This window comes from Astatotilapia calliptera, chromosome 12 (assembly GCF_964374335.1).
Source record: "Astatotilapia calliptera chromosome 12, fAstCal68.1, whole genome shotgun sequence".
NCBI lineage: Eukaryota > Metazoa > Chordata > Actinopteri > Cichliformes > Cichlidae > Astatotilapia > Astatotilapia calliptera.
The window spans coordinates 25278377-25304800 of NC_137433.1; the positions used below are offsets into that span (position 1 = coordinate 25278377).

The 26424-nt window shown below is 40.0% G+C and overlaps 1 protein-coding gene across 4 annotated transcripts in view; it reads right to left on the minus strand.

Annotated features, from left to right (window-relative positions):
• Nucleotides 1-26424, minus strand: part of pde4d (phosphodiesterase 4D, cAMP-specific) — a 209955-nt gene that overhangs the window by 54870 nt on the left and 128661 nt on the right. The gene's annotated exons all lie outside the window — the stretch shown is intronic.

Here is a 26424-nt window from a genome sequence, read left to right on the forward strand (position 1 = left end):
GAGTGTGTGTGTGTGTGTGTCGTGTGTGCGTGTGTGTATATGCGTGTGTATGTGTGTGTTTTATTAAAAGCCATAGCTGTGGCTAAGCTCCAGTAGCTGCGGTCTGAAAAACAGGATCCAGCGCTGCTTCTTACACACATCCTGCCCAACATACACGTCAGCAGCTTCTCAACTCCTGCCAAGAGTCAAACCACCTCGCAGCCTCTCTAAGTCTGCACCTTCAGCCACAACAGCCACTCTTAAACAGGGCGGAGGAGTGCTGAATGTTGAGGAATCTCGCTTGTAGGGAAATGAATGCTGAAGAAATGCGGCTCGTTTGGGAAATGTGGGGAGTCTGTGTGCATGGACGGGGCCGGGTTGACAGCTTAGGCAGCAACTGGGAGTAAAAATAAAATTTAAGTGTCTTTAAAAGTTAAACAGGGGAGCAGCTAGAACGCACTGAAGCACCTGTTATTCATTATATACACATACAGAAAAACATTAAATCTCCATCTGTCTCTCTTCTTTATTCCCGAAACAGTCATATTGTTACAGAAATCATGTCTACAAACGGAAAGCAAACTCAGATGTCTAATATATATATATATATATATATATATATATATATATATATATATATATATATATATATATATATATATATATATATACATACATATATATACATATACATACATATATATACATATACATATACATATATATATACATATACACATATATATATATACATATATATATATATATATACATATATATATACATATACATATATATACATATACATATACATATATATATACATATATATATATATATATATATATATATATATATATATATATATATATGTAGCTCGTTAACGGAGATTTGCCGCGTTGTGGCGTTAACGTCATTTCAACGAGATTAACGCTGACAGCACTAGTGGGAACACAACGAATATGACTGCACATTTACGCCAACATCATCCTAGTGCAAAGACAAGTGGAAGCAGACAAAAACAACAAGCATGCATGCTACAAACTTTACCCGAGTCATTTAGACAGCCGTTAGCACATGATTCTCCTTATGGGGACCTGATATGTTTAATATTGTGGAGACGGAGGTGTCGTTTGGTCTTGCTTCCCATGAGCTAGCCAGGGAGCACAGCCGTTTATTGACATCTGCAGAAGAACACTGCCGCTAGCTAACCGCTCAGCGCGGCAACCGCACAGCAACAACAACAACACACAGGGCGCCCTCTGACCCCGGAAGGACACACCGTCGCAGCGAGAGGGCGTCACCCGTCACTATGGCAACATAAACAAAACATAACTGTACAAACAGAACCCCGAATAGCCCTGACCCGCTACATAGCCCCCACCTAAGGGGTCAGTCGTCCCCGACGACCCCATTACCCCACACAAAGTCCTGCAAATGTCCAGGTGCCTTCTTTTGGCGCACCGGCCGGTCACGACCGGCGGGGGGAAAGTCACTCGGGTCAGAACATGGGGTGCCACCATCATCCCACTTCTGACACCAATGTGGCGAGCTCAGACAACGAGGAGACGGAGGTGTCGTTTGGTCTTGCTTCCCGTGAGCTAGCCAGGGAGCACAGCCGTTTATTGACATCTGCAGAAGAACACTGCCGCTAGCTAACTGCTCAGCGTGGCAACCGCACAGCAACAACAACAACAACACATAGGGCGCCCTCTGACCCCGGAAGGACACACCGTCGCAGCGAGAGGGCGTCACCCATCGCTATGGCAACATAAACAAAACATAACTGTACAAACAGAACCCCGAATAGCCCTGACCTGCTACAATATGCTGCTGAGAATATAGCCCAGAAGAAGCGGATAGTATAGCTTTTATTTTGGAAAGAGCCATTTCTCTGTAATAAACTCTGTTTTCCAAAGATGAGTGATTCCTCAATCAGATACAGAGCTCGCAAAATCGCTAGCCTGACGTCCTGGGGCTAGCGATTTTTCCAGTCGCGCTACCAAAATCTATCTCTGCCCCGGGCTATTGTAGGAAGGAAAATATATGTCAATGCTTTTGCATTCTTTCGGAAATGTAGCTGGGTAATTATGTCATTGGCATCGATGAGCCACTGTCAATATGTGACATATTGAAATCGCGTTTGAATTTGCGCTTGTTTTTTGCTTTCACTTTGCAATCGCGCCAACTGTGTATAGAGAGCGACAGCACTGATTGGTGAGTGATGATAATTTGCGCACCAATTCCTCTGACATTGTCTTATCAATCATTAGCTTACTATGCAAACATGACAAGTGAAATCTCCCACAGCAAGCTTAAACATGTGAGAGGTTGATCGCGCAGAGAATCGCTGAGCGTTATGCGAGTGCGTGTGTAAAAGCAGCAGGATATATATTTTAGTTCTGCTGAGCCAAATAAGACAGGTCAGGATGAAGAAGTGACAGCCAAAGAAAAGCTTACCACAAAACGGAAAAGTTATTACAAAGCAGACTATAATGCAAAAAGAAAGTGCAGCTTTATGGTTTCATGGACAAAAGAATTTCTGTGGCTGCAATATTACGAGCTAAATAATAACCAGGGCTGCACATAAGTGGTCCGCAGGTGCACATTCGCTGTCAAAATAAAAAACGCGCACAAGATAAGAAGTTGCAACGCGTGTTTGCGTACATAAGATTTTCAGGAGGAGGACAGACATTTGTTTAGAACTCTTAAAGATGTCGAAGAAGCTCCTTTAAGCAATTACTGTGATGTTCCTCCACCTCCAAAGAAATGTCAGAAGGAGTCCGAACCACAAAAGAAGCACGTATTCTCGGAAAAGTAGTTGCAGGAGGTGAGCTGGCTTCAAACAAATGATGAACGCACAGAGATGTGGTGTGGAATGTGCCGTAAAAATTTAATAAATGACAAATTAAAAAGGCATGAACATTTTTTTTGTATCGAAAAAATATCGAACCGTGACACCAAAGTATCGAACCGAACCGAACCGTGAATTTTGTGTATCGTTGCACCCCTAATATATATATATATATATATATATATATATATATATATATATATATATATATCAGGGCTCTAGACTAACTTTTTGCCATGGGCGTGCCGGTACGCCTAACTTTTTAAAGTTAGGCGTACCGGCACAAAAGTTAGGCACACACAAATTTTATAATAATTTATATAATATAATGTGTTTTTCTGGATACACTGTGCTTTTTCAGCATTCAAAGATTGATGACACCGTGTCAGAGCACTGGCTATGAATTTCAGAAGGATCAGGCCTTAACTTAACAGAAAGATTAGCAATAGTTCTTTTCCTATTACAGCTACAACCACTTCTGTCATGCCTAGGCTGCTCACTAGGGCTGGGTATCATCACTGATTTCTATAATCCATTCGATTCCGGTTTTCAAAGTCCCGATTCGATTCAACTTAGCCGCAGACAGTCAGAAATATTATAATTCTGATCATTTATCAGTACTGACTTGATCAGAATTATGAACATCACAGCAGATGCCTTTGTGTGAAAGTAACTAAGAATAAAACAGAAAAACATGAAGGAGATTTTCCTGGTCTGGCTTTTTATAGCAGATAACCTTAAAAATATTCTACAATGTTCTGCATATAAAGTTTAAATTTCTTCAGTATTGAACAACAGAAAAAATAGGCTTTCTTGTCTGAGGTCATTTAAGTGAAAAAAAGAAAAGAAAAAGACAGCAGCCGACAGCGCTGTAAACAACGGTAGACTGGTGGGTAATAAGCGAATGAATAATACAGAAAACAGAGATTGGAGACGGGAAACTGTTCTTGAAATACAGAGAGAGATAGAGAGAGAGCTACAGTGGGGCAAAAAAGTATTTAGTCAGCCATCGATTGTGCAAGTTCCCCCACTTAAAATGATGACAGAGGTCAGTAATTTGCACCAGAGGTACACTTCAACTGTGAGAGACAGAATGTGAAAAAAAAATCCATGAATTCACATGGTAGGATTTGTAAAGAATTTATTCGTAAATCAGGGTGGAAAATAAGTATTTGGTCACCTCAAACAAGGAAAATCTCTGGCTCTCACAGAGCTGTAACGTCTTCTGTAAGAAGCTTTTCTGTCCCCCACTCGTTACCTGTATAAATGGCACCTGTTTGAACTCATCATCTGTATAAAAGACACCTGTCCACAGCCTCAAACAGTCAGACTCCAAACTCCGCCATGGCCAAGACCAAAGAGCTTTCGAAGGACACCAGGAAAAGTATTGTAGACCTGCACCAGACTGGGAAGAGTGAATCTACAATAGGCAAGCAGCTTGGTGTGAAAAATCAACTGTGGGAGCAATCATCAGAAAATGGAAGACATACAAGACCACTGATAATCTCCCTCGATCTGGGGCTCCACGCAACATCTCATCCCGTGGGGTCAAAATGATCATGAGAACGGTGAGCAAAGATCCCAGAACCACACGGGGGGACCTGGTGAATGACCTGCAGAGATCTGGGACCAAAGTAACAAAGGTCACCATCAGTAACACACTACAACGGCAGGGAATCAAATCCCGCAGTGCCAGACGTGTTCCGCTGCTGAAGCCAGTGCATGTCCAGGCCCGTCTGAAGTTTGCCAGAGAGCACATGGATGATACAGCAGAGGATTGGGAGAATGTCATGTGGTCAGATGAAACCAAAGTAGAACTTTTTGGTATAAACTCAACTCGTCGTGTTTGGAGGAAGAAGAATACTAAGTTGCATCCCAAGAACACCATACCTACTGTGAAGCATGGGGGTGGAAACATCATGCTATGGGGCTGTTTTTCTGCCAAGGGGACAGGACGACTGATCCGTGTTAAGGACAGAATGAATGGGGCCATGTATCGTGAGATTTTGAGCCAAAACCTCCTTCCATCAGTGAGAACTTTGAAGATGAAACGAGGCTGGGTCTTCCAACATGACAATGATCCAAAACACACCGCCCGGGCAACAAAGGAGTGGCTCCGTAAGAAGCATTTGAAAGTCCTGGAGTGGCCTAGCCAGTCTCCAGACCTCAACCCCATAGAAAATCTGTGGCGGGAGTTGAAAGTCCGTGTTGCTCGGCGACAGCCCCAAAACATCACTGCTCTCGAGAAGATCTGCATGGAGGAATGGGCCAAAATACCAGCTACTGTGTGTGCAAACCTGGTAAAGACCTATAGTAAACGTTTGACCTCTGTTATTGCCAACAAAGGTTATGTTACAAAGTATTGAGTTGTATTTTTGTTATTGACCAAATACTTATTTTCCACCCTGATTTACGAATAAATTCTTTATAAATCCTACCATGTGAATTCATGGATTTTTTTTTCACATTCTGTCTCTCACAGTTGAAGTGTACCTCTGGTGCAGATTACTGACCTCTGTCATCATTTTAAGTGGGGGAACTTGCACAATCGGTGGCTGACTAAATACTTTTTTGCCCCACTGTAGCTGTGCATGAAGTGTGATTTTAATAGTCGTGGAAGCAAAACAGCAAAATTCATGACGACATTGATCAAATGTGAAGCGCAGTTTGCTGCTTCTTTTGCTGCTGGCTTGGTGAATTTTGGTTGGAAAGAGACAAAACCTGCAGCTCAGAATCAGCGCAAAAAGACGTAATCACAGCGCGGACCGGACGCATCAGAATCGCTCTACGGGCCGTCGGGTGAGAAAGTCGAGAAAGACAAAGCTGATTGTGATGCGTCGGTCCGTATATATATATATATATATATATATATATATATATATATATATATATATATATATATATATATATATATATATATAGATATATAGATATGTATATATATATACACGCACTGTCCCAGCATAAATGTGTGTGCGCTATTGCATAACCCAAGTCACTGCTTTGGGAACTGTTGGTCCCTGTTCTGCACAATGCTGGTGAGCTGTCATGACTCATCACGGAGAAACTGGAGGAGAGAGGAAAAAAATAAAGCGAGTGTAAAAGCAGAAACAAATAAATACAAGAGAGATAGTGACAGCGAAAGAGGAACAGAAAGCAGAGGTATGGCGCAGGGTTGAAGCAGCAATAAATGCCAGCATCTTTAATATATATATATATATATATATATATATATATATATATACACACACACACACACACACACACAAAATTGTACTATGTAAAAAGTGTACCAGTGACAGATCTAGGTAAGACCGATGAGCTATACATGAAATGCAGCGGTAACACAGGGCACGGAAGCCTTGAAACAACCTAAGGCTAGCACAATTACATGTTGTTGGCATAAAGTACTGGAACAGTATTAACGTATCATCATCGGTGACCTCTGCTTGTAAGCAGAACAATGTATTTTCCATCTACAAAACATCATATTTGAATCAGGCCTTTTCCATTACATTAGCGGTCTGCGTCTATAACTGGGCATCGGGGGGGGGGAAAGGGCTGGATTACACAACGGAACAAGTGCGTATCGATTGCATGATGTACTGACATTTAGCAAAGTACTTTTCTTTGGTTTGCTGCAAATCGATTGTCCAGAGAGCCCAAGCTGAACAACCTCTGCGGTCTAGTCATAGAGCTGGCCCAACAGCATGGCCTGCCAGCAGCATAACTGCTCCAGGTGTTTGCAAACCAACACTCCTTTGACTCTTGACGCTCTAAATAACCCTCAAGAAATGTAAGGCGAAATTTATAACAGTGGAATCAATACTGTGTTAATCAGTAATGCCTAATAAACATGCTGTGACATTCAATTAACAAATTAAAAGGAGAATTATATCAATACAAGCCCACAGATCTGGCAGTTTAGCAACTCAATCAAGGCATCTGTATGAAAAAATTCCACCTATTTTACATTCAAATATCAGAGCAAATCTCTCTAGAGGTTGACAGAAAACTGGGCCTGGTGTGCATTGCTCCTCTGAGGTAAGCCAACTGTCCATCACTCTGAGTGTCACCCTGGAAATGCCTTGCCCCTCCCCCCTTGCCATTCAAAGATGGTTATGCAGTGGCATTTCAGCAAAGGTTAACTCATTCCCCCTTCAAATCAGATATTTGTAATTAGATTCCTACATCTAATGGGGACACGGAGGTTTCAAGGGCCGTTTAAAAAATGTGAAGAATGTTTAAGTAGCCACAAAAATCACTCACTTGTGCAATGGAGAGGTTTTACAACTCTTTGATTCTTAAGTCAGACCAACAGACTGAAGGGAGGGGCTTAATTTATTAGGAAAATATGCAGTGTTACAACAAAGCAGCAGCTGTGGTTAGTGACGCAGAACGTGTGCTGTGCAAACTCAATCAAATAGCTCACTTTCACAGTGATGAAAACTAGACTGCATACGTTTAGGTAACTAAGAATTGAAAACACATCAAATTCAGGCCTATAATGAAAGTGAGTGAAAGATGACTAACAGCACAAATCTGCCACAGTAAAGATTATCATTCAATTTAAGCTTGTGCCAATATTATGACTGCATTTGCTCGGCAAAACAGTTTAAGTACAATGTGACGAGACTAACAAACAAACAAAAAAAATGTTCCTTAGCAAACAAAAAAAATGGATTAAGATAAATTTGACAGGTGCCTAATGTGCCTAATTACACAACAAAAATATCTATACATAAGTGAGAGTTAGACTCTAACACTGTGTCAATCTACCACACACAGATAGTTAATCCATGGATGTTCTCATCAAATGGTAAATGGCCTGCATTTGTATAGCGCTTTTCTAGTCCCTAAGGACCCCAAAGCGCTTCACACTACATTCAGTCATTCACCCATTCACACACACAGGCGATGGCAAGCTACATTGTAGCCACAGCTGCCCTGGGGCGCACTGACAGAGGCGAGGCTGCCGGACACTGGCGCCACCGGGCCCTCTGACCACCACCAGTAGGCAAACATGGGGTTAGTATCTTGCCCAAGGATATTTGGCATGCAGTCAGGAGGCAGCCTGGGATCGAACCACCGACCTTCAGAGGCTGACCTGCTCTGCCACCTGAGCTACAGCCACCCCAATACAAACTATGAGTTTAACAAAGCTCAGGCCTAACATCTGAAGAGTCACACTTGAGCAAACATGACTGAAATAAATAATTCAAAGCGAAGATTCAAAGCGAACAGACACGAGGCGAAATCTGCCTCAATTAATAAGTCGTCTCAATGAGACGGTGGGCCAGACAGCGCGGTTAAAGGCTTCACGAACATCCCGTTCGAAACCACCATTGTAAATGGTTAGGTCTATTTTGAATTCTTCGCAAGGCTGTTCTCTGAGAGCAGGTACAGATGGGATCGTGCTGAAATATCAGCGGTCCATTACCAAAGGCAATCCTCGCTACAACACCATCTGGTGAGGATGGCTCTCACTAACAGTTGGTGCAATCAACTACGCTCTTCTCTCTGATACCTTCATTATCCAACTACTTACAGAAGTAAATGTTACTGCTTTAAAGTGCCAATAGTGGAATAAAAGTTAACATGCTTATTGTAATTTATTACAGAAAACCTGCTAAGAAACCACATTTAAAGAAGCTTTAAAGAACAAAGAGCACACAACTGCTTAAATACAGAGCACTACACTAGGTATGGCTGTGTGATTATTTACCTGTAATTGCCCACTGACTGCTACATGAAGATATAGGATATTTTTGAAAATTATTAGAAAATTCTCTGGATAGTTTTTCTGTGACTTGTGCCGTGGAGTCACGCAGTATGTCCAAAATGACAAGTCTCTTAAGCCCTAAACTGTCATGCGTATGTAAATGTCCATGTGCAGCCTACAGATCACAGTACTTTCTAAGTGTTGTGTCATCTGGCGGCATTGCGCTTTTGATCTGTTGCCATCAGAGAATAAATGCTGCACTGCACATTTCAAGGACAGCTTTGTACCAGGGACATCAAATTAAGATCACCCACTCACCCCACAGGGGTAAGTACATTTTGGAGGCTGGTGACTGTGGGAGCAAATAAAATTTCACTGCTCTACAGTCAGATGACTGTTTTGTATCCACTTTAAAATGCAAGGGTGCATTGTTGCTCCTACCGCTCACTGCTACGGATCAGACAGTTTGAATTTAAGGTATGCTCTTTATGCAGTTTTGTCAGGATTAGATGCTGAAATTGTGTACATTATAAAAATGCTTGATGCCACAGTTTACGTTTGTTTTACACATAATATTAGCAACTAGAGCTGGGCGATATGAGATTTTTTCATATCACGATATGTTTTTTTCATTTCAGGCGATAACGATATCTATCACGATATAAGCCAAATAACTATATTTGTAAGATTTAAATGTGCAGTTGCTCACAAGTAAAATGTGAAATAATCAGCAGCTTGTTTTTAAATATTTATTTCCCATAATAAGTTCAACAGGGTAGATGTACTTAAGGAACATGAGACTTTTTCAGATAAATAAAGGCAAATATTGCAAACTACACAAAAGGCAGCTGCTAAAGCGTTTAAGTTTCAAAACAGAACAAACGAAACAGACTAAATTGTCAATTCCACTTAGAAACAAAATATTAATTCTAAAAATAAATCTTAGTTTGTTTTACAGAAGAACAGACAAAACTGACTAACTTTTGTCAATATCAAATAAACTGAGAACTAAAAGGAAATTCTCAATCTCTCCTTGTTGTATAGCTTAGCTTTTCAAACAGTTTTAACAGTTACTTTAGTCTGACAAAAGCCGAATGACGAATTAGCGCTTCCAGTCAGAGACTGAGGCTACGTCCACACGTACACGGGTATTTTTGAAAACTGAGATTTTCCGTTTTCGTTTTAAAAAATAATCCCGTCCACACATAAAGGCAGAAATGAAACAATAACGCGGCGCACAGTGTGACGCATGCACCAGTTTATTGTATTTCCAGACTTGCTTTCGGCACAATTTACAGTGCACGCTACTCTGTTTTTTGTCAGACTTGAAATAGCCGAAATACCTTCACACTACGGAACTTCTTTGGCTCTTCCGTTCGACAATCTCTCCGGCATTGGAACCATCATCTGTTTTCTCTTCGGTCACGCTCTGTTGATTTTTCTAGTCGGCACACTCATTTCCTCCATTATGCGCTGGCTCCATTACCCGCTGGCTGCTTCCCAAACAAACACACGTGCGGCTTGGCACTTGTGCTGTACGTAGCAAGTCACGCGACGTGACGCTGCGGCTGTGATTGGTTCAGCTCTGCGCTACTGAATTTGGATCGGCTGACCTTTTTTTTTTTTTTTTTTTAAGAGGACAAGAGCGGCGAGGTCTATCGCGATAGATTAATTTCTCTATCGAGTAAAAGTTATATCGCGATACATATCGTTATCGTTCTATCGCCCAGCTCTATTAGCAACAAATACTTTGTTTAGTTTAATAGTAAAATGTGCCTGTTTTTATCCTACTAGAACAAGTCTTCTTTAAACGGAGAATATAGAGAGTAAATCTAGCATATAGAGAATAAAAAGTCCTCTGTGGGATATATGAAGCTGTCTAAAGCTCCTGTCGAGCATGCACTCAGATGACATTCAAACACATTTCATGCCTGAGTGACCATAATAGTCACTTTGCCTTAAAAAGTAGCAATGGCAATCTCACTAGATTGGACATTTAACATTTACATATCACTTTCAATATGAAACAAGACTGAGCAGTGCACAACTGCATTAATGGATAAGCAAGAGCATGATTCCAACTGTACATGCGTCTGTCTGACTTTCTCAACTCACTATGAAAAATAGTGGCGTTGGAGAGGGCTCTAAATGCCAATGTACATAACAAAAATCGAACTCGCCCACTTTGTCTGCCTTTCTTTTAGTGTTTAAATATTAACACAAAGCCAACTGCTAAGTTGGGGAAAACCAGCCCAAAGAGCACTTAAAAAAAATGTTGTGGTCACAGTGATTTAACTGGAGAAATGAGTACCTGACCCCTCCTCACTGCTTTTGTTACACGGGAAAACCAAGTGTTAGATGCTTGGCTTGGGTCTGCATGGTGTCATTTTTAACATGACTTCTCTGTCGGGACTCTTCTGAAAACCTATGCCACAACCTGATGTGTACATCTCTAGAAATGCGATGCGTTGACAGAGCTGGCAAATTTTGCTCTGTTGGATATCGTCGATTCCTCCTGTGTATTTCCGGCTACTTTTTAACAACGTTTTTTGAGTGGATGGTTGAAAGAATAATAAGGAATAGTGCAGACGCTGGAATCACTCGTGTGGGTAAGTCAGCCGTTAGTGAAAGTGTATCTTTTGAAATGCGTTGGTTATAGCAGTAAGTCACAACTTTTACTTCAAATGTCAATATTCTTGGTTTTTGGTTTATGGGCCACTTATTCAAGTGGACAAGTCAGCAACTATAGGCAACTAAAGAAATTTGCTAGCAATCAGAGCAATCACAAGAAACAAGTTGGAGATAAAATATTTTTCCCTAGCAACTGTAGGGGAGTGGGGGAGTCGCTAGTCTGTAGTACTGTGTGACTGAGGCCTAACTGCTTGCTGCACAAGTCTGTAGAAAATGTTAAAAATTAATTAAATACTTAATTAAATTTTAAAATAAATAATCCAGCGTTATTACTGATTTTAATAAACTGTGAGTGAGATTACTGTCTTACAAAGAAATATAAACTTTCAGTAACATGTTACTTTGTAATTCAAATGAGATACCATGTGTTAGAACATCCTTCTCACAAATGGAAACTGTTCAATTTAATTGTCCGTTTGGCTTAAACTGTCTCTGTTGTTTTTAATGCTGTGGTCCTCTCTAGGCTTGTTTGTTAATGATGTAGAAAGATGTCTAGTCTACATACTGTTTGCAGATATGTTAAAATAGCTTGTACTGTATATTGCTATCATATGTATACAGTTTGCCCAGGGTCACACTGCATTAACATCTGCGTATATCCTATCCAATATTCCCCGTACCTCCATTACCAGCCTTGGTGTCAGCTCTGTTGCTGAACTCCTCCAAAAATAGACTTCTCCTGCATTGCACCAACGTTGTGTCACAGTTGCAGCCAAAGCATTCGGCTGGCTCCCCCTGCATTGTCTGTGCCTTAATCACAGCACTGGATGAACCCAGTGTCTGGGTGTGATTAGTAGTTCCTCTGAGGGATTATATGACCCAATGATGACCTCCTCTGATATGCTAATTACTGTAGGCTCAGGGGAAAATTCAGGTGGCTGTTACTTAGATACCATTCAGCCTAGTCTGTTTATTATCAGCAGCAGCAAAAAATTGTCTTAGAAAGTATGACTGTTTTGTCCAGTCATTTTTCGCACGCGAAAGCTTTTAATGTGACACCAAAGCCTACTGGAATTTGTGCACCTGTTCGTTTCATTTATCTACCACATTAAAATGCACATTTCATTTCTCATAAGATGAGATTTTTATTTTCAAAGTATTTTTAACTGCTTTCAACTCAGAAGACAGGCATTTGAAAAAGATTTTGATAGACATATGATATCTTTTATGAACTGTCTGATACACTGTGGACTAAGACTGCTTTAATCCACACTCTGTTTGCTTTCACTTGGCTCAAACATGTGATTGTCAGTATGCCACTGGAGGGTAGAGTGATAGTTTTATGATTTATACATCATATCCAAGACAAAGAAGCATTTGTGTTCTCTAGCAGCATAATCTGCCCCTGATATTGTACCATGTGGCTGCCGGCTGTAGCTGAAATACGATTTTGAAAGAAACAGATAAGGTAGTAAACAGTGACAGGACTGCAGCCATACAGAACTCATCTGCATGAGGCTCCAAAGCCTCTTTGCTTTCATATAAGTTTATCAAAAAGAAACAAATTCAAATCAGATAAACAGTTTCTCTGATCTGTACTTTTATCTCTGTGATGCTGTACTTAACCTTGTTAGCTAGGTTATCTGTGCACTAAGCTAGCATATCACACATATAATAAAATAGCTAGCTTACTGTTACCATCTTGGTTTATCTTGTTGGCTTCTTATGAGCACAAAAGCCATTGCACAACTAAAACTGATGATGGCTTTTGAAAATATTTGTTCAAAACCAAAAACACTGAAAATTTGCTCCAACTGTACCATGAGAAAATTTCACTCAAAACTATAAATGTCAACTTTATGGTGGGACTAGAAGAAATGACAGAATCACCACATTCACTGAGATCCACACTAAAATGCGTCATCTGGGAACCACTGACGTGGTGGCCACCAATTCCAGACTCATGGCTAAAAACAGTCAGGGAGAAAAGAAAGACGAGAATAAGGAAGAATATACCCCTTCAAGCCAATGAGCTACACCAGAAAATTCCTTGAAAGATGAAATGGTACGTATGGCTTAAACATGGGAATGACTATACTGAAGGAAATTTGTGTAATGGAAATTAGTTGCAAGGCATCTCCCTCTCATGTGTTCTCTGACTGTCCTAAATTCCATTAAAGGGCATGAATTATGAAGAAAGAGCAGCATGTAGGAAAGAGCACTGTGGGGGACTTGTGTGACATTAAACTGTTAAAGTAATTACACGTTAGGAGGAGGCTTGCAGGCTGTAAAATTATCTTACTCTGAAAATGGCTGTCTGTGACATTCTGTCTGCAAACTGAAGAGGAAACCACTGAACTCTGTTCACACAGAAGAGCACACGCCCTTCCAAATACTTGTATAACGGGCTCACAAGTTTAGATACACAGCAATAAATGTTAAGCAAAGGGCCAGAGCTAATATAAAAGGTAAAAATCTAAGAACTAGTAATAATAAAAAAATTCTAGACAATTCTAGGCATAACCTGCTGGTTCACAATAATCATAAACCTCTGAAGTATCATATTAAAGGCATCATTATACAGACAGATACATTTTAAAATGTGCAGCAAAACCACGAGGGTGCCACATCAAATATACAGTTAAAAAAAGGTGTTAAATAGAAAATAAAGTGTGTGATACAAATGTGTTGCATATTTATTCATTGAGTCACTCAAAAATCAGTATGCTATTTATTAGATTTACAGAATACTATATGTGGCAAACAACAGTGTATATGCTAGTAGCCAGACATATTATTTTTTTAAAACTTGCACAGTAATAAACACTGTATCTGTCTTGATTTATAGCACTGTGTAGAAGTCTTGAGTTACCGCTTTTTATTTATACCTTGTAGGAAAATGGTAAATAGATGCAGTGCTTTACCAATTAGCTGCGGTAATGTCTTAAAGACATAAATAGCTGGATGACCTCTGATGTTCTGCTTTTAAATTCAGATAAAACTGAGGTTATTGTACTCGGCCCTAAAAATTTTAGAAATATGGTATCTAACCAGATTCTTACTCTGGATGGCATTACCTTGGCCTCCAGTAACACTATGAGGAATCTTGGAGTTATCTTGGAGTTTTTGACCAGGATGTCCTTAAATGGACATATTACACAAATATGTAAGACTGCTTTCTTCCATTTGCGCAATATCTCTAAAATTAGAAACATCCTGGCACAGAGTGATGCTTAAAACTAGTTCATTCATTTATTATTTCTTGGCTGGACTACTGTAATTCATTATTATCAGGATGTCCTAAAGACTCCCTGAAAAGCCTTCAGTTAATCCTAAAATACTGCAGCAAGAGTACTGACAGGGACTAGAAAGAGAGAGCATATTTCTCCTGTATTGGCTTCTCTTCATTGGCTCTCTGTTAAATCCAGAATCAAATTTTAAATCCTTCTCATCACATACCAGATCTTGAATACTCAGGCCCCATCTTATCTTGATGACCTTATAGTACCATATCACCACATTAGAGCACTTTGATCTCAGACTGCAGGCCTACTTGTTGTTCCTGGAGTATTTAAAAGTAGAATGGGAGGCAGAGCCTTCAGCTTTCAGGCCCCTCTTGTGTGAAACCAGCTCCCAGTTTGGATTTGGGAGACATCCTCTCTACTTTTAAGATTAGGCTTAAAACTTTCCATATGATAAAACATATAGTTAGGGCTGGACCAGGTGACCCTGAATCCTCCCTTAGTTACACTGCAATAGGTGTAGGCTGCTGGGTAATTCCCATGATGCATTGAGTAATTTTTCTTCAGTCACCTTTTCCACTCACTATAGACCTCTCTGCATTTAATCATTAGTTATTATTAATCTCTGCCTTTCTTTCACAGCATGTCTTCCTTCTCTCACCCCAACCGATAGCGGCAGATGGACGCCCCTACCTGAGCCTAGTTCTGTTGGTCGGTTTCTTCCTGTTAAACCTAAGCGCTTGCTCATAGGGGGTCATATGACTGCTGGGATTTTCTCTGATGTATTATTGTAGAGTCTACCTTACAATATAAAGCGCCCTGAGGCAACTTTTGCTGTGATTTGGCGCTGTATTAAAAAAACTGAATTGAAAAGTTTATTAATGCAGTGGTTTATAAATCTGCAAACAATAATGGAAATACAGTGGATAAGGCAATTCTTCAAAAAAGTCTTAAGAAATAGTTCTCAAGGCTTCTTAAAGGACATTCAAAGATTTTCTTTGGATATTGGCTGCCTTTTCTTCCATTTTCTGTCATGATATCCCACACTGCTTGAATATTGTTGAGGTCTGGGCTCTAGGGAAGCTGACAATGCACTGTTAGTGTCTACTGTGTGTTGCTCTATTCAGGTATGCTTTTACTGTATTGGCAGTGTGTTTGGGATCACTGTCATGCTGAAAAATGAAGATGCTGCCAATCAGATGTTTTCCAGATGATACTGCATAGAGAATCATTATCTGATCTTTCTGCGTTCATAATTTCATAAATTTTAATCAAGAGTTCCCACAGCACTCCTTGAAATGTAGCTCCAAATCTTGACAGAGCCTCCGCCATTTTTTTATAGATGGCTGTAGACCATGATTGATCATGATTCAAACCAAAAATTTCAAATTTGTATTATTGAATCTATGAGACCATTTGCCACTGATTTTCAGTCCAATTATCATATAATTACCTCAGCATTTTCTCCCTGTTTTCCTTTCTTAAGACTGTTTTCTTGACCCTTCAGCTGAGACCCTTTTTGATAAGGCTTCAGTGAAGGGTAGATGGATCCAGGTGCATCTCCCAGGTCCTATGTTAGGTCTTTGCTGGATTTTCTTTTCCCCTGCTCCTTAAGAACATAACTTTACTGTTCATCTGCCGTAGATAGTTTTTTAGGCCACATCTTCTTGTGTCCTCCACTTGTCCTGTTTCTTTAAATCCTTCAAGGACACACTGCACAGCACACGTTTTTGGCAAGTAGCTGGGATTCTTATTGGTGCAACAATGCTAATTTTGCATTTTTTACAGATTCAATTAAAAGAAAAGGGAAAAACAATATGTCTTTTTGTGACAGGTGTGTCCAAAGACACCCTGTAAAACTGGTTCTTTGGTAAGTTGTCTGTCATGTGCAGACAACATTGGTTTATCCCTTGGATTAGGTCCCTTTTTAATGCTGGAATGATTCATAGGTCAGTGTTAAGTGGTTCAAAAAAGAAAAAAAAAACAAGGACTATTCTGAAAATGAGCCACTGTCCAAAGAGAATCTCTGAAAGACTTTCAGAAACCCTGGAGAACTATTACTCAATACCACTTACAAAAAAAAGTCTTGAAGCAAAATATAGAGAAATGAGACGTTTGCACGGTACTGTAGTTCCTGTTAAAATGAGTCATTGTTGTGTGACTGGATAGGAAAAATGATTTCCATTATCCTGAATAAGGTTGTGACAACAATGCTGTAACCATACTGATATTCCATTTTGGAATTTTGACCACTATATAGTCATTATTAGTGGAATACAGTGACTTTATTTCCTAGTCTTTGCACAGTATATTGACAATATTCAGATAAATAAAATCTTTCTTTCACAACAATAATAAATGTAATAAAATGACCTCTATTACCCTCTGAAATATCACATAAAGCATAGACTCCAAAACAATAAGTCCCATTATGGTTGCATTAACTTTTTTTTTTCTGTAATCAGTATCATAGTACACATTCATCATTGCTTCTTGACTAAATCTGACAGGAAAAGCTGAGGAGCAGACAGCAATGGCCATGCCACCCCTGTCTTCTCTCTAATATGACATTTAAAAGTCAAACTATCACCTTCCTTTCTACCACACCTCAACATCACCACATGAAATCTGCCAGCATACTAGGAAATGCTCCGCAGGTGGCTTCAAGTTGGAAATGGCTGGTGAGAGAATACTGTCACTAATAACGGCAGAACAACATTTAATGTAAAATAGATCCTATGATGAGATGAAGAGAAGAGAAGAGCATTATGTGGCGAGAGATCCACTAAATGTTTTATAAGATGCAGTGTTGCAATTGGGGATGGGATGGGAGGGTAAATGGAGTTTTAAGATGTGTAAAGATTCTGTAAAAGTCAGCGTGTGGGTGAGAGGAGATCTGTGTAAGGCTTGTTACATTTTTGTGAAATCTACGTGAGGCTGGTGGGGTGTGGTGAACTTTTCACATCATCTGGAAGTAGCTCACTTTATTCAAGAAATAAAGAGTGAGAGTTACTTGGAGTGTGGTGGAATAAAGTAAAGTAAAGTAAACTGAACTCATTGTTAAGTTCAAGATATCAATTTGAGATGATGATATGGTGTTTTATCCTGCTGGAAGCAACAATATTCAGGGGTCATGGTGGCCTGTGGTGCTTTATGGTGTGGTCCTGGCACCTTGGAATACAGAGTGACTTCACTCCCTAAAAGCAAGGAAAACCTGGATTTGTTCTGGTTCTTCAGCATGGTAGAGCCTTTCAGGTATCACCAACAATACAGCAAAATACTTGTATGTTTGCGCTTAAAAAAACGCTGCACAATACACAACAGTGGGAGAAGAGATTAGTATTTTTTAATTCAATTCAATTTTATTTATATAGCACCAAATCACAAGAGTTGCCTTAAGGCGCCGTTTTACTATTTAGGTTCACTGTCGACATCTTGGACCGTTTACTTGGTTGGGTTGCTCCAACTTTTCAAGTAGGAAATTTGTAGTTGCCATCTGGCACCAACAACCATGACAGATTCTAATTCCAACAGGGAACTTGGAAATTAAGACTTTGGATTTAATCAGGGATGCATCAAAAATGATGGTCAGGGGGTAGCAGCCCACAAAATCCCAAGAAAACATCCCCCACACAATTACACCACCACCAGCAGCCTGATACAGACTAGGATGGATCCATGCTTACATGTTTTTTATTACACAAAATTCTAGCCTTATATTTTGCCTAAATGTTGCAGCAGAGCAAACAATGTTTTTCATATCTTATTGTGTACTATTTAAGTGAGTACATGTAAACTGAAGGCTCGGTTTCCTGTTCTTAGCTCTTTGGAGTGGCAAAGAGCTGGTGGTTTTCTGCTGCTGTAGTCTAAGGAGCTTGGAAAGAAAAGCATCTGGACTTCTTTAAGTTGCTTGAAGACGTTTCACCTCTCATCTGAGAAGCTTCTTCAGTTCTAGGGTCAAATGGTGGAGAGTCCCAGATTGAAACCACGTGGGAGTATCCCCCCAAAGGTGGACAAAAAGGACCCCCTGATGATCCTCTACCTAATCACACAAGCCAAGGTGTGAAAACAGGTGTAGGTCACAATCAGCCAGGGTTTCGGGTGAGCTCATTGTGAAACCTGGCCAGACACTATCATGTGATTTCCTGAGGTCAGATGGCCCAGGATGTGAGTGGGCGTTAAGGCGTCTGGGAAGGGATCTCAAAACTGGATTATAGATGGCAGACAGTTGGTGTCGTAAGCCACCGCCTCTGTTCAAAGATAGTCGCTCACAGTGGACATAAATGGCTTCTTTCACTCCTCTTTCAAACCATCTGTCTTCTCTGTCCAAAGTGAACATTGGCATCCTCAAAAGAGTGACCTTTGTCCTTTAGATGCAGATCGACTGCTGAGTCTTGTCCCCTGGAGGTGGCTCTTCTCTCTTCTAAATCTGGGACTCTCCACCATTTGACCCTAGAACTGAAGAAGCTTCTCGGATGAGAGGTGTAATGTCTTCAAGCAACTTAAAGAAGTCCAGACGTTTTTCTTTCCAAGCTCCTTAGACTACGATGACCTGGATGACTGAGAACCTTCACAGACATTCTGCTGCTGTAGTCCAACTGCTTCACGGTTTGAGATGCTCTTCTGAGCACCTTGGTTGTATCGAGTTATTTGAGTCACTGTTGCCTTCCAATCAGCTGGAAGCGTTCTGGCCATTCTTCTCTGACCTCTGACATCCACAAGCGATTTCGGTCCAGGAAATTGCTCCTCACTGGATATTTTCTCTCTTTCCTGAGATGGCTGTGTGGGAAAATCTGAGCAGCTCAGGAGTTTCTGATACTTAGACCAGCCCATCTGGCACCAACAACCATGACATGTTCAAAGTTACTGAAGTCACCTTTCTTCCCCATTCAGATACTCAGTTTAAGCTTTAGCAGGTCATCTCGACCATATCTACATTCCTGAGTTGTTGCTATGTGACTGACTGACTAGATATTTGTGTTAGGGATATACCTTTTGGCACATAGGCCTGCACTTGATATAGCTGTGGGCTTCAAAATTGTAACCGGAGAAGAAATCACAACTCTGAACAGTTTTAACATGAGATCAAAGGAAGAGCCTACTGCTTTACTGGGAGCCATAAAACATCTTGTTTCAAAAATTTAACTTACGTGTAGACTGACACAGAAGGGTGTATCATTCCAATAAGTATATGTCATCCAACAAGGTGACTCTGCTCACTGACAAATATTCACTCCAGTTCAAGTAAAATTCCTCCCTCGGATATGTTATATAAAGCTCCCTGATGCTCGCTGCATTCTAGGAATTATTTTGTAATCAAGTGTTATATCCGCTCTCTCCTAACCTGCATCATCCACTTGGTTTTCTACAGTTCCAGGATGAATTTTCAACAGGCTCCAGGGAACATTTGTGAACACTCTGTATTGCAGTTGTGCTGTACATGTGGGTGGAGGAATCAATGTGAAAATGACAGCCTAATGAGTTTTCCCAGTCAATAAAAGTGTGAAGTCATTCCACTTAGTCAAAGTGCATCTTCAAGCATGACAACTGAGGCTTATGTAGAAAAAAGAATGCAGATGCTTTCTCTGTATTGGATTTTAATTTCTCTAAGACTGTTAAATCTTAGAGGAAAATGCGAGTAGTGGACACTAAAATTGATCACACTTTTGATGCCTCAAAGACATGCAATTAATAAATCTGATTATAGACGAACAGAAAATATCTCCTGTATTATAAGAGCTTAAGTCACAGCTCTGACACAGAGAGAAACTTTAGCTTTCTAATGATTTGCTTGATTAAAAGGAACAAAAGGAGGGAAAAAAACAGTGATAAAGTGACAAAAACGTAATTTTGTTTTGAAAATAAATAAAGTCTTGGTAGTGGCGCTTAGCAGTTAAATGAAAACATTTCTAGCTGCTGTGTTAATACCACCTGTAGACATTGCCAGTACTTTTAAAAATGCAGATGCAATATGCAGCATCGACCATGTGTTCGAGGGTACTTGTGTGTGTGAATGAGACAAATGAAACAGGCTGTATTTCATAATGCTACTGGAGGTCAACAGGGTACCTTTTAATTGAAACACCGGTTCTCTTACCAGGCCACTGAAAATCTGATCCCACCAACACAGTCCTGTGGAAGCAGATGTAAATGCCATCCTCTTAAATAACTACAGATGTTTTCTTTCAAATTCTGTGGACTGGCTGGCTGAATTGAAAAGGAAAGAAACATGTTTCTAGATACCCTCAGGAGAAAGCCCATTTGCCTAATGTTAATATTTACACAGAGGGGTAAATGGGCATATCCAAAAGCTAAAGGTAGGATGTTTTTTCTTTACAGGTGAGGCAACCATAGACTATATATAGAAGAAGGATAAAGCCTCCAAGGTGTACAAAAATGAAGCTAACGCAGAAGTGCCTTAAACCTGCATTAAGACCCACATTAGAGGGAAAGCAAAGCTGTTGATATACCAGTTGCTTTATGTTCCTACCCTGACATAAGGCCCTGAGCTCTGGGCAGTGACCAAAAGAATGATGTCATGGGCTCAAATGAAATGTAGTTCCTCATAATGGTGGAATCTCCCTTTGAAGAGGGAGGGCCTGAGGGGAGAGACAATACTCTTCCACATCGGAAGGAGCCAGTTGAGGTGATTCAGGCAACTAACTAGTATGCCTCCTCTGTGAGGTGTTTCAGGCATGCACTGGGGTAGAACCAGGACATACTGGCTTGAGAACACTGTGTAGAGGGAAGTCTGGACCTGAACAACCATGGATGGATGGCCCTCGTGTTTACTTGATCATATTACTTTGCTGTTGTAGTCTCAATCATCAGTTTCATGTCTTAATGAATACAACATGATGTTCAATTATGGTTTAATTTAGATGAAAAGAGATTGCAAAGTACGAATTATTGTGTGGCTACCTTGTGATTGACAAGTCACAACCGTGTAAGCACGAAGTGTGCCTCGGTTCCTCAGTTACATTTACCACTTGCTCGTCAAGCCCAGGCCAGCAGAGTGGTGCGGTGGTTTAAAATGTCACTTAACGAGATTGTCCTGGATTCTAACACACCACTGAGCTGGTTGTATCATATGTTCCCCTGCGTTTCCATGGGTTCTTTTAAGGTACTCTAGCATCCTTGCATAGTACAAAGATATGCATATGTACATGTCCATAGGTTGGACTGTGAGTGTGAATGGCTGTCTGGGGTGCACCCTGCTCTTTGCTCCGTGGCAGCTGGAATAGACTCCAGTCCATCCATGACCCTGAACTGGGCAAGCAGTTAAGAAACTCGATGGATGATTGTCAAGTTGAGTTTGAGAAAAAAGACGGCAATGGTGAAAATGCTCAAATAGCATGAAAATCGCTTCACAAATGAATGAATCTCATTACGGCAGCTATCTTTAATATATAGTCTATGCACCTGACACAGTGTCAGCCACAGACAATAACAAAGCATTATGTTACTGCTATTAAGTGCTACTGACTGAGTAGCGGCTAATTCCCACAGCTGAGTTATGGACAGTGAAACATCTACTTAGCAAGCCTGGCATGCCATCAGTCAGTCAGCTGTTGCTGCAAGGAGTGTTTCAGATTTAGTAGATGTTAAGTATAAAGAAAAAAACATGCTTTAAAAACAAATAATTACCTGGATTATATTATGCAACTGAACGGTTCAATAGTCAAGATATAAATGTATTTATCATACGTTCTTCTCATCTCCTAAAACCAAGAAGAAAACAAAAAAGAATCTCTGCATTTTTTCTTTATGAGGAATATAATAGGTCCCTAAGAGCAGAAATGAATTCTCTTCAAAGTGACTGGTATAAAGGGAGTACTCATAAAAATTCTTGCTTTCTCTGACCGTGACTGCAGTTGTATCACAGGAAGTATGCTGCAGAGTGGGTGGGGATGGATGCATGAATACACCAACAAAGAGAATACAGTTATATTACAAGGAAGGCACAAGCAGAACGAGGCACAGAGCAAAGCAAAGACAGAAAAACAAAGAGGGAACAAACAGAATGCTGATTTGAATGCCTCTACAAGTTGTTGTCTACAAGCTCCGTATCAGCACAAAAGATCCCTTAAATCCCAACCAAACTCCACATCTCCAAAAATTGCTATACTCCACACAAGCAGTACATGTACAAATGCAAAAAAAACAAACCCCAAACAAACAAAAAAAGTAGAAAGGGATTGAGGAGAAAAAGAGAAGAGAGAGTGAGAGAAAGGCCAATAGTATGAGAACATGACAACAACATAGTTACATAAGAGATAGAAGCAGCATGGGAGCTACCATAGGGTAGCTCCTGGGCTTCTGCGAGTTGCAGAATGACGCATTGCCCTCACATACACACACACACACGCACACACACACTCACAAACCCCTCTCAGTGCAGTAAATGGCACATATTCACACCGATGTGCTCTATGCAAGAGAAGCCACACCCACACATTTATCACAATCTAGCTCACGACAGCAGGAGTGACAATACACTTACTATAACACTGCCTAGCAGCAGAGGAGCAGAAATACAATATTTACAATCAGTTCAATCCATGTACTATTAAGAGACCACAGGGTACAGCAGCCATGAGCCAATAAAATAATAAGTAGCCTTATATCCACCCACTCTTCTTGTATGGGGTCCCTAACTGATATTTTGGCTTTTCCCAGCCATTACAGCTGCTTCATACCTCTGCATGCAGTCTGACTGATAATAAATGGTGAGATTTATCAAGTGCAGCTCAGCTGCTAAATGTCAGATTTTGAGCCTAGGCAGGAATAGATGACTGATGGGGCTAACCTTTTTTTTCTAAGATCTATAAAGCAGGAAATTTTGCAATCAGCAAACCTACTATCTACTTAATTTATTCTTTCAATGCAATTTATTTATATAGCACAAAATCACTACTGTAGTCATCTCAAGTCACTTTCTGTTGTAAGGTAAAAATGGGCTTTCTTATCCCAATAACGATATATATTGCAAAATAGTACATTTTCTGTAAATTCTGTGAATCTCGGGCAACTCGACTTGTGTGAAATGTTTTCAGCTGAGCATCGTGTACCTGGAGTCGAGTGTTTTGACCGATGCATGAAGCTACACCTTTTTAGACACAAGTAGTAATGGCCGCCGTTTTCTCTGTGAGTATTTATTACACAGCGTGCTGCGGGAAAAGCCTGTTCTAACGTTTGAGTCTAAGGTTTATTTTCAGCCCTTATGTATAAGTAAGCGTATAATATGAAACGATAGATGTTTTCATATCGTCATACATCGTCGTATCGAACAGCCCTAAAGGTAAAGACCCTACAAAAACACAGAGAAAACACCAACAATCACATGACCCTCTTTGGGGGCTCAAACGCTTGGTGACAGTGGAAAGGAAAAACTCACTTTTAACAGGAAGAAATCTCTGCAGAACCAGGCTCAGGGAGGCAGTTTCAAGCGTTGATACATTTCAAAATAGATGAATATTTTGACGCGCTTTCTTACTGATGTTTATGAAACAGTGTTCATTTTCAAGCCCATCTTTGTGTTAGATCTTTTTCACATTGTCTTTAAAAATACAATTTGCTTTTGTAGCAATCACGCTGCTTTGGTAGCTATTTTTAAATGCAGGCACACACACACACACGCATAGGTGAGATCAACTGATGAGCTTGAGGAACCTGCATTCCTCCCATCTGGGAATGTAGAAGCAGGCTGCTGTAGAGCGCTTTGCCCTAAACGCAGGAAATCAATATCCTGCAAGTTAATGAGATAGACCCCCTAACCTCAGCATCTGATTAGATAAACAGATTAGCAGCAAAACACACCACCGCCATTAGGTGAAGGGAGTGCAGATGCACACTGCTCATGATAGGCCCATTACACACACTGGCAAACTAACAATTAGTAATGAACATAAAAACAGAATGAAGCTGCTGATGTTCCTCCCAGAAAGATTCCCTTTGCGTTATTATCATCGTGTTAGGGATTAGTGCTTAATGCACTAGAAGTAGCAGTAATTTGATGGTGAAGGTGTTTTAATTGGGTTGTTTTTCAGTTTTTAACTATAATAAAAAATGTATTCACATCACAAAACAGAAAAAAAAACAGCTACATTACCTTTTGAGGCATCTTATGTTCACATATAATCCATGCTGTTTTGTCACTTACCTAAAAAAGAGAACCGAAACAGAAGGGAGACAGAAGGGGAGAGAGAAGGTGGGGAAACAAAAGAATAATAGTTATCAGGATAATCTGTTGACTGCCCTGAGTTGTAATTTGTGCTTAAACAGGTAGCAGGGTATATTGTATGTTACTCCACCTGCTTCTTTTCACTCACATACACACAAGCTGGAGAAATGAGAAAGGCTGGGATTGTATATCAATACACTGCAGTGATGAAAAAGCTGCTCTCTCCTTATCTTTCTCCATCCCAATGCAAGAAACTGATCTGTGTCGAGCCTCCCATATTCAGCTTCCCATACCTGCCCCCCTTTGTTATCTGTGTCCAGAACTGATTAAAATGCCTGTATAATTATAGCGATGTCATAGATGCTGAGAAAAAGAAGGCCACTGCAAGAACCACATATCACTAGTAAACTAATGTAGTTTAGGAAACTGGGGGAGAGCAGCCTGCCCTTTGGATAACAGAGATGAAAGAATACTTAAACAAAATAAAAATTTGAGAAAATGAAAATTTTAACTAATAAATTATACTAGTACTATACCATTAAAATGGTGGTTAAAACACACAGACACTCACATACACACACACACACACAATCATACACTTGTGCCTTCCACCTGGCTGCGTCAGCAACAGCACAACACAAAAGGTTATAAAAAGTCAAGAGGTGCAAGACTGACTGAATGCCATTTGTGTGAGGTCACTTTTGTCAGGCGACACTATTCGCCAGGGTGAATATAACGAGCATAATAGTACATTTTTAGACACACCAGTTTTTATGATTAATTTCAAAAGGTCAGTCAAGCTCTTGTTCCAACAACAGGAGCAGTTAACATAAACAGTTAATATAAACCTTGGCTCATGTGTGGATTAATGTTAGCCATTTAACTATTAGCAACTCCACATTTTGACATCTCTGGTTGGTTTTGTTCTTACACTATCATAGTAACCTGGTTAGATTAGCATTACAACGGATCTATGACATAGTCAGAGTCTTCAGTTAGCATTAGCCAAGATGTTAGCTAATGCTAAAAAGTATCACTAGCAAACCAACAACAGTAACCTAAATTTGGCTAATATCAAACCTAACTTGATAATATATTTATTATATTGGCATTTTTTGAACCCACATTTCAAAGCTATGACATCCCAACAACATGATTGTTCAGTTGTAAAGTTGAATTTTAAAAGGTCAGTAAAACTTCAGTGTTTCAACCACACTTAAGTATTTCAACCACACAGTTGGCATAAACATTAACCTGGTTCATGTGCACATTGACGTTAGCCGTTTAACTAGCAGCCGCACGATCTGATATCCTTGTGTTGGCATTGTTTCTACGTCATCATAATCACATTGGTCCAGGATCAACATTGCAACTGTCCAGGGACATTGGCTAAGCATTCAGTTAGCATTAGGCAAGACATTAACTTCTAATTAGCAAGCTAATGTTATTAAAAACTATCACTAGCAAACCAACATGAGTAGCCTAAATTTGGCCAGTCACATAGTTTATCCTGGACTAACATTATTATGGCAAAGGATGCAGAAACAACACCCGCACCTGGATATCAGACACACCATTTACTCATATTAGCTGTCTATTAAGTTATCAGCAAGGTAGCAGCTAATAATGTGGTCGCTAGAAAGCAAATGTTATCAATCTATTTTGTCTCTTTGAAATTCTAGTATCATGACAATAATCATCACTACATTTTTCTTTTATTAGATACCTGGAGCAAAACTTGGATCAGTTTTAAAAACTGTGACACAAGAGAAACACTAAACTGAAACAATGAGCAAGCAGCATCCACATAAAG